At 35.4% G+C, this 9,035-nt stretch overlaps 1 pseudogene; it reads right to left on the minus strand.

Annotated features, from left to right (window-relative positions):
• Positions 1-494: 494 nt before the first annotated feature.
• Positions 495-1,267, minus strand: LOC102961484 (annotated as a pseudogene).
• Between the last annotated feature and the right edge of the window lie 7,768 nt (positions 1,268-9,035).

Raw genomic sequence — 9,035 nt, forward strand, 5'->3', positions numbered from 1 at the left:
CTATTCATATTCTACTACTGAACTGATACTGACCCTCAATGATCAAGCAATTTAATATTGTATAAACCTGTGACATGCTGAAAATGAGAAGAGTGACTTATTTAATGTGGTTTTTATATGAGAATTAATGGCTACAATGTATCATTCTAAACTTGAAAATATTTTACGGTGCCACTGTGTGACATTGTTAAGGTGGAATGGATAGACATCACTCCGGGATTTGAGGTAAGGCACATTGTATTTTGCATTAATTAATACTTGCAATTCATGTTCAATAAAATTCCAGTGTTTATTTCCAACACTGCTCATGTTTTACTTATGCTTATATCTCAAAAACAATGAACCCTTACAATGAAGTGAGTAAATCAGGGTGCTTTGGGGTTATGCATGGATAAAATAATCACTTCTATGATAAATGATTTGTCCATCTTATTAATTTTACTTTTTATTTATTTTTTTTCAATTTGAAAGTGGTTATTTATTAACTGACCAGATTACAAAAAGTAATCATAGTAGACACCTTGGTTCATCTTTATAATAAGTTTATTGAACTGATCTTCCCTGTTGCCAGCATTTCCACCTTCTACAGAATGGGTGGTCTTTTTCTTCATTCTCTCTCCTGGAGATGATAATTTGAAGGGCCATAAAAAGTTGTTTGCTTCTTTGAAACATTTTCTAACAATATAGATCTCGTGATTCAGATCCTCCATGCAGATGATGCCATATTTACCAAGAGATCAAACAATCGATGTGTTATCTGTCAGGACAATTCATTTCTTATTGACTTTGCCATAACCATACTTGTACATCAATTCATTCACCAACTTCAGGTTTGGGTACTCTCCTCACCCCCATGTATGGTTACACAATCCTTAGCATGTTAACAGAAGCCTTGTTAAGTTTAACAAAGGTGACATTGAACATCTGGTGAAGGCAAAGAAGCTGCAACACCTTTTGAAACTTTAGGCTGACACCATTGATACCTTTGACCCTGATGACAAAAGCCAATTTAGTTCTGCAGGAACATAGAAGTTGCCAGTTTTTCTTGCCATCCAGCCATTTGAATCTCAGGTTTGTATAACTGCCTATATGCTTGTGGTAATGCTTAGCTTTTTCATAAATGAACTTCCTCCTTACCATTCGAAGCATCTTTTAGGCAAACTTCATTCCCAGATGCTTGATCTTCAACTCTGAAATTCCTTCGCTTTTTCCTAAGGGTTTCTAGCACAGCAGGAATCTCCTTTTCCTTCTCTTCTGCACCCTCCATGGTTCCAGCCGGAAAAGCCATCTTATTAATTTTAAATAAAATTAATCCTATATTTAATCCTAAAGAAACTTTCAAAGTTGAGAAATCTATTTTAACATACAAGGTTTAGTTTTAACCAATAGTTTTAATATTGGTGATAATTATGTAATCAAAAATTATGCTTTGGTCAAATTATGTAGTTACAATAGTAACTTTTTTTCTCAGTAAGTGTTCCTTCTAAAGTGTTCCTTCCTTGTCTAAAACTTTGACTACAAATACAAATTCATTTTTATATTGACCCTGAGACTATTTTTTCTGTATATAGGAAATGAAAAACAAAACAAAACAAAAAGAGAACAACAGAAGACAGACACTTGGCAACAGCAGTTATCTTTAAAAATCATATTCTTCTAGGGGTGCCTGGGTGGCTCGGTTGGCTAAGTGTCTGACTTAGGCTCAGGTCATGATCTCACCATTTGTGGGTTCAAGCCCCACGTCCGGCTCTGTGCTGACAGCTTGGAGCCTGGAGCCTGTTTCAGATTCTGTGTCTCCCTCTGCCCCTCCCCAACTTGTGCTCTGTGTCTCTCTCAAAAATAAACATAAAAAAATTATTTTAAATATAAAAATAAAAAAAATAAAATCATACTCTTTTAGACAAGTTGTTCTAAAATAGATTTGAGGATGAAAGCTGAATAATTGTAAGTGAATGAAAATTACATAATGGCTACAGAAATGGGAAAAGGGGTGAAGAGAATAGAGGACAAAAGAAGAAAGCAAACATTTTCTCCAAAAGAAACACTTGACTGGGAAGGGAGATAAACACAAGCCCAAAGGAATCCTAATTCCTGTTGATGAAAGTTTACATTTTTTCCTTTTCCTCTAACTTCTCACATCTCCTTTGTTTCCACTCTTTCTCTCTCCTTCTTTCTCCTTATTGCCTTAGTCTTCCCTTATGTTACTTCATTCAAGATCTTGCTGATTCTTCATATATCTGGTTTGTTCTTTTAACCTTGAAAATATTCATAGTGGGTAAATGAAGCTGGAATAGCTATTTAATTTGGTTTATGTTGCTAGAGAGATGCAAGATATTCTGTGGCTGAAAATTCTGAAGCACTTTAATTTATCTAGTAGGATAAATTTTTGAAATGTTAATGGGTTTGATTTTCCTCTTTTTTTCTTCCTTTCTTTTCCCTATTGCTTAGTCTTTTCCACACTGAAATGCAACATAAAGGTAGATAAAAATAGGAGGCTTCATTGCACTGACCTTCACAGACCCCAAATTAACCACTAAGCCACCTTACACACACACACACACACACACACACACACACACAATATCCATCCGTATATCACCTGTGCATATAAAATAAAAACCTTAAATGAAGAGTCTAACACTGCTTATTTTTATCTCTGAAGTAGAATGAAGTTAGCTGAGTTAAAGAAGAGCCAGTGCATTTGATTCACATGCCTATTATTGATGGTAACTGCTAAGACTTCAGATATCAGGTACTGCATGTCTTATGGATTACTAACCCTATGATGTGAGGAAATTCTGTATAAGGAAATAGCCATGTCCCAATGGATAAATCAATAAACAGAGAATATGTAATTCTCAGAACCAACTGATAAGATGAAGTTTTTTAAAAAGAATCTGAAAACACTGGATCTGAAAAAATACTAATAATGCTTACAATCTCTTAAAGAGTTACCAGTTACTTGTCAGAAGGAAGTTTGCTACATCTAAACTACGACCAGATGATTTTATTACTAGGTATATACCCTAGAGAAATCCTTTCTCCTATGCAACAGGCAACATATATAATATTGTTCCAACTACATAAGAAAACTGGGAAAACATTGCTTCACAAAATCATGAACAAGTTATGGAATATCACCAGAATGGAATACTACGCATCAATTAAAATGAATAAACATAGCTAAATTAATTAATTAAAAACATAATATTGAGTCCCCCAAATAATAAACATAGCATAAACCTTTAATATACATATAAAAACTAGCAAAATGAAAAATATGTTATAAAATATAATGAAATATATATGTATATACATATATGTCTTAATGTATATACACGTGTATACAATACATATGGAAATAAATGTATATACACATATATACAATATATATAGAAATAAATGAAAGAAAATGATGTGTAAAAATTCAAGACCTTTAGATAGCAAAACAAGGAACACCCAGTGGATCTCAAAAATAAGTTCAATTTTCAAGGTATGAATGTAGTCATTGAAGACTGAAACTTTTCTTAATGGTATTATTTTTAGTTGCCATATATATTATCTATATTTTGCATGTACGAAATGTGAAAAATATTTAAAAGTAAAAATTAAGTGAAAGTAAAAGCAGTATAAATCCCCTTTTTTAGTTTATTTTTAATCCCTTTAAAATATATGTATTAGTAAACGGGGCATCTGGGGTGGTTCAGTTGGTTAAGCTTCCAACTCTTGGTTTCAGCTTAGGTCACGATCTCATGGTGAGTTCCAGCCCCCCATCTGGCTCTGTGCTGCCAGTGCAGAGCCTGCTTGGGATTCTCTTTTTCACCCTCTCTCTGCTGCTCCTCCTCTCACCCTGTCTCTGTCTCTTTCAAAAATAAATAAATAGGGGCGTCTGGGTGGCTCAGTGGCTTAAACCTCTGACTTCAGCCTAGGTCACAATCTCACCATTCTGAGTTCAAGCCCCCACCCCCACCTGGCTCTAGGTTCTGTGCTGACAGCTCAGAGCCTGGAGCCCGTTTCAGATTCTGTATCTCCCCCTCTCTCTCTCCCTCTGCTCCTCCCTCACTCATGTTCTGTCTCTCTCTCTCCCAAAAATAAACATTAAAATTTTTTAATTAAAAAATAAACTTTAAAAATATATATTTAAAATATATGTATTAGTGAAAATATTAACTTGATGCTTATGAAAGTAGAAGTTGTAATACTTTCAAAAACAATTTTGTGGCATGGATCGGAGCATTTAAAAATGTTTGTACAGGGGCGTCTGTGTGGCTCAGTCGGTTAAGCGTCGGACTTCGGCTCAGGTCATGATCTCACGGTCCGTGGGTTCGAGCCCCGCCTCGGGCTCTGTGCTGACAGCTCAGAGCCTGGAGCCCATTTCAGATTCTGTGTCTCCCTCTCTCTCTGCCCCTCCCCTGTTCATGCTCTGTCTCTCTCTGTCTCAAAAATAAATAAACGTTAAAAAAAATTAAAAAAAAAATAAAAATGTTTGTACAATTTGCCCCGATAAAACTACTTCCATTAGTTTTTCCAAAAAATATAGTTATGATTATGTAGACAGGTTTAATTATAAGGTTGATTCATCCTTCTATACACTGCCTTATATTAGCAAAAATTAGAACTAAAACAAATATTTGACAATTAGGGAGTGGTAATATAAATAATGGTATGCTCTTTCACTGGGCTATTATGCCATCAATAATAGAAATAAATAAAATAATGATGCATGTAAATATTGTCAAGTTCAATATCCACATTTGCTACAACATTCTCACAGCATACCTTGTTCTCAAATATGTTCCCTTAAAATTACCATTTCTCGTTTGCAGTCATATGCTTATGTATTGCAGTATATATTTGTGTACCTCTATTTTTCTTTCAACTTATTAGTTCATGTCTGCATATGCATTTAAAACACATTCAAATATAATTTAAAAATATATTTCAAGGATAATTGCCTATTTTTCACATACAGTAGGAATTACAAATAATACATCTTAAATGTTTTTCAATAAATGGAAGACATTGATTAATTTTGGTTTGTAGGCACCTAGAAAGTAAAGCAATAAAATATCTCTTTACGCCTTTTTGGATAGGCATACCTGAGAAACCTGGGTAATGCTAAAGATGGAGGTATGGGAGGTATGAAACATCCCCATACTTCCGGTGTGATGGTGAACTAGCACAATTAGTCTGGAGATCAATACGGCAAAACCTAGTCAAATGAATATATGATCCAAACATTCATATATTAACCAAAGAAATTTCTACACAGTTCTATAGGGAGCATGTAGAAGATTGTGTATTATGTGGTATTAGAGAGTTGGAATTGATCTGTATTCATGCCTGGAGAGAACACAGGCAAAAGGGCATAGCATGGAACACTTTGCTGTGGTTGGAATCAGTGGACTAAGCAGAGCCATAAATATAAATGGACTAAACACACATACAAAGTGGATGAATTTTTAGTCTGCAGTAACAAAAAGATCTAAAAATATAGTACTTTAAAAAACATAGACATTTATTTTTCTCTCTTGTGTAATCAGCCCAAGGTCACCTTAGCCATTTTACTCTATACCAGCCTATTTTTATACAACCTGTGTGCATGCTCATGTGTTTTTTTTTTTTAATTTAAACTGACTATTAGAGGAAGTAAGAGAAAAAGCAAGAGGAAGGGGAAGAAGACGCAAAGAAGAGGGGAGAGGAAAAGAACAAGAAGAGCCTAAAATATTTAACTACCTTAAACCTTGCAGACAATGATATGCTGCCCTTTGCTATAAACAGTCATTCAATGACTCAGAGCCTTCCTATGGTATTGCTTTGTGGTCCTCAATCTGCAACATGTATGTAACAGAATCACCTTTAAGTTTGTGAAAACATACATTGCTGACTCTATCTCAAAGTTTCTGACTTGTGGCAATGGTTTGAGCTTGAAAATTTGCAATACTCACAACTACCAACAATTTTTAAGGTGATCGATATGTCTGGGAAGAATAGTTTGAGAAGCAATGCCCTAAAGGATTGTTGTTAGTTGCTTAATTAAAACTGTAGTACTTCCACATCTGGGCAACAGATGGCAAGAAGTGAAAAAAAGCAAACACCTAATATTTAAAGGCTCAGACCCAGGGGTGCCTGGGTGGCTCAGTTGGTTGAGCATCTGACTTAGGCTCAGGTCATGATCTCCTGGTTTGTGGGTTCAAGCCCTGCGTCAGGCTCTGTGTGGACTGCTTGCTCAGAGCCTGGAGGCTGCTTCAGATTCTGTGACTCCTTCTCTCTCTGCCCCTACTTTGCTTGTGCTCTGTCTTTCAAAAATAAATAAATGAAAAAAAAAAAACTTTTTTAAAGGCTCAGACCCAGAAGTGATTTTGCATCACTTCCATTTAATATTACATATGTACACATCAAACTGCAGAGATCCTGGGAGATGCAGCATGTAATTCTGTTACTATTGAATAAGGAGATGATGAATTTGGGAGCAAATCAGCAATCTCTGCCACCACACTATCTACGTAAATTAAAATTGCATAAACACAAAGTAAAAATACCCATTATGTAAGAATATATGGGGAAAAACTTTAAATCATTTAATTGGCCACCTATGGGGGAAGGGAAATTAATACATTTATCTTTACCTATACAACTATACCATATATACAATACACACACACACCTATATCTTTCAAAGACCAATTATATAATATGAACTAAGTAGAATAGTTAATTTAATTCTCTGTACCTGAGGTTTAAAATAAAAAATCAGCCACCCAACACATAAGCATAGATTTACTTCAGAAAAATATATACAAACTTATCTTAAAGATAAGTTTCTTTTTCTAAGTTTATTATCAAATGTAAGTACTTAAGGTTTTCAGTAATTATAATACTTAATTACTATAAAAATTTGAAAATTTCTGGGTGTCTGGGTGGCTCAGTTGGTTGAATGACCAACTCTTTGATTTCTGTCCATGCCATGAACAGCATTGTAAGATCACAGGCCTGTGTCAGGCTTGTGTTGAGCATGGAGTCTGCTTAAGATTCATATTCTTTCTCTCTCTCTCTCTGTCTCTCTCTCTCTCCCTCCCTCCCTCCCTTCCTCCCTCTCTCCCCCTCTGCCCTTCTCTCCTGCTTGCAAACCCTCTCTCTCTAAAATAAAAAATAAATAAAAATAAAATTGAAAAAATTGAAAATTTCTGCCTTGACCAAAATTGTCAAAGACTGAAGCACAGAGAGGCTTATAGTTCAGATAAGCTTATTGTCAGCTACAATGTTAAACTAAAATGTTTTGACACTGCAGTGCTTTGTGATAGAAAAAACACAAATCTGTTTATAAGATTTGATTCAAAGCCTCTATCTGACACCTAAAAAGTCATAGGAGATTTGACAAATTTTCATTAAGGAAAGATAAAACAATAAGAAAAACAGTAACTGGCATTTCTTGAAAAAAGCTAATAGTATACCAAACTTGCTGGTACTGAGTTTAGCATGCATTTACTCTTCAATCACTGAAATAACTCAATAGGATAGGTGCTATTACAATCACCATTCTATTTATCAGGAAAACAGGGTGCACATAATAAAATACATTATGTAAGATCACTAGTTATAAAAAGACCCAGGTTTCAAATTTATGTTGGCCTGCTTTCTGAGCCTGCAGTTTTCAGCCACTATATGAAGAAACTGAGTGCTGTTTTGCTGTGCTGTTGTCAGAGAAAGGAAGGATAAAGTCATGGTCACAGACTGAATAAAAATTCCTTTTATATTCCCCACAGTCTTAAGATAAGCTCTCCTATTCTGTGATGTAGTAAGGATTGCTTAAAACCAGTATAGTAAAGTTTACTTAAATAATTGTATCTGTGTAAATCACACATGGCTGAATAGCTTCTTTGGATGTAAAACCATGAAAATGAAGTTAAATGTATCAGGGATGAATTACCAAGTATCACAGTCTTCTATTTTTCATTTTTCATATTTTGAAGATGAGGGAGAGTCCCTTCTTGCCATCTCAGAGAAGGAGGCTGATTATTTCATCCAGGATTGGCAAACTATTGCTCTCTGGCCAAACCCACCTACTGCCTATTTATGTGAATAAGAATTTAGTGGACTACAACCACACCCAAAATTGAATCATTGTCCATGGTTGATTTCCCACTACTGGCATAGCTGAATAGCCTTCAGGGCATAAATATTTACTACATGGCTCTTAAGAAAAAAAAAACTCTTTTAATCCAACAAAGGCAATACGCCGTGGTGACTGATTTCAGTAATTCAGGTATGATCTAGTAAGTGCTCAATAACACTCTCTTGGCCAGATGGATTGGGTTAAGAATGGGCATGTGACCCAATTCAGATAATGAGGCAAGAGGAGAAGATTGCTAAAGGTATATGGGAAATAGGGACACTTGAGTGGGTCAGTTGGTTAAGCGTCTGACTTGGGCTCAGGTCATGAAATCCTGGTTTGTGAGTTCGAGCCCCTTGAGCACCACATTGGGCTCTATGCTGGCAGCTCAGAGCCTGGAGTCTGCTTCAGATTCTGTGTCTCCCTCTCTCTCTGCCCCTTCCCTGTGCTCTCATTCTCTCTCAAAAATAAACATTATTTTTTTTTTTAAAAAAGGTACATGAGAAATAGCCTTTCAGCAACATATAGTCAGTTCAATAATGTCACCCCAAAATTACTGTCTTCTTATTACCTCAGAATGTGGTTTTATTTGGAAACAGTGTCTTTGCAGAAATAAGTAGTCAAGGATCTCCAGAAGAATCCTAATGGATTTAGGGTTCAATAGTGTCACCCCAAAATTACTGTCGTCTTCTTATTACCTCAGAATGTGGTCTTATTTGGAAACAGTGTCTTTGCAGAAATAAGTAGTCAAGGATCTCCAGAAGAATCCTAATGGATTTAGGGTGGGCCTTAAATCTAATAACTCATGTCCTTATAAGAAGCGGAAAGGACAAAGAGACATTCAAAGGGCACAAAGTATCAGAGCAAAGGTTATATCAGTCAAGATTCAATAGTCAAAGATTATATTAAAGGGCATTGTAAT

The sequence above is a fragment of the Panthera tigris genome, chromosome A1, assembly GCF_018350195.1.
Source record: "Panthera tigris isolate Pti1 chromosome A1, P.tigris_Pti1_mat1.1, whole genome shotgun sequence".
NCBI lineage: Eukaryota > Metazoa > Chordata > Mammalia > Carnivora > Felidae > Panthera > Panthera tigris.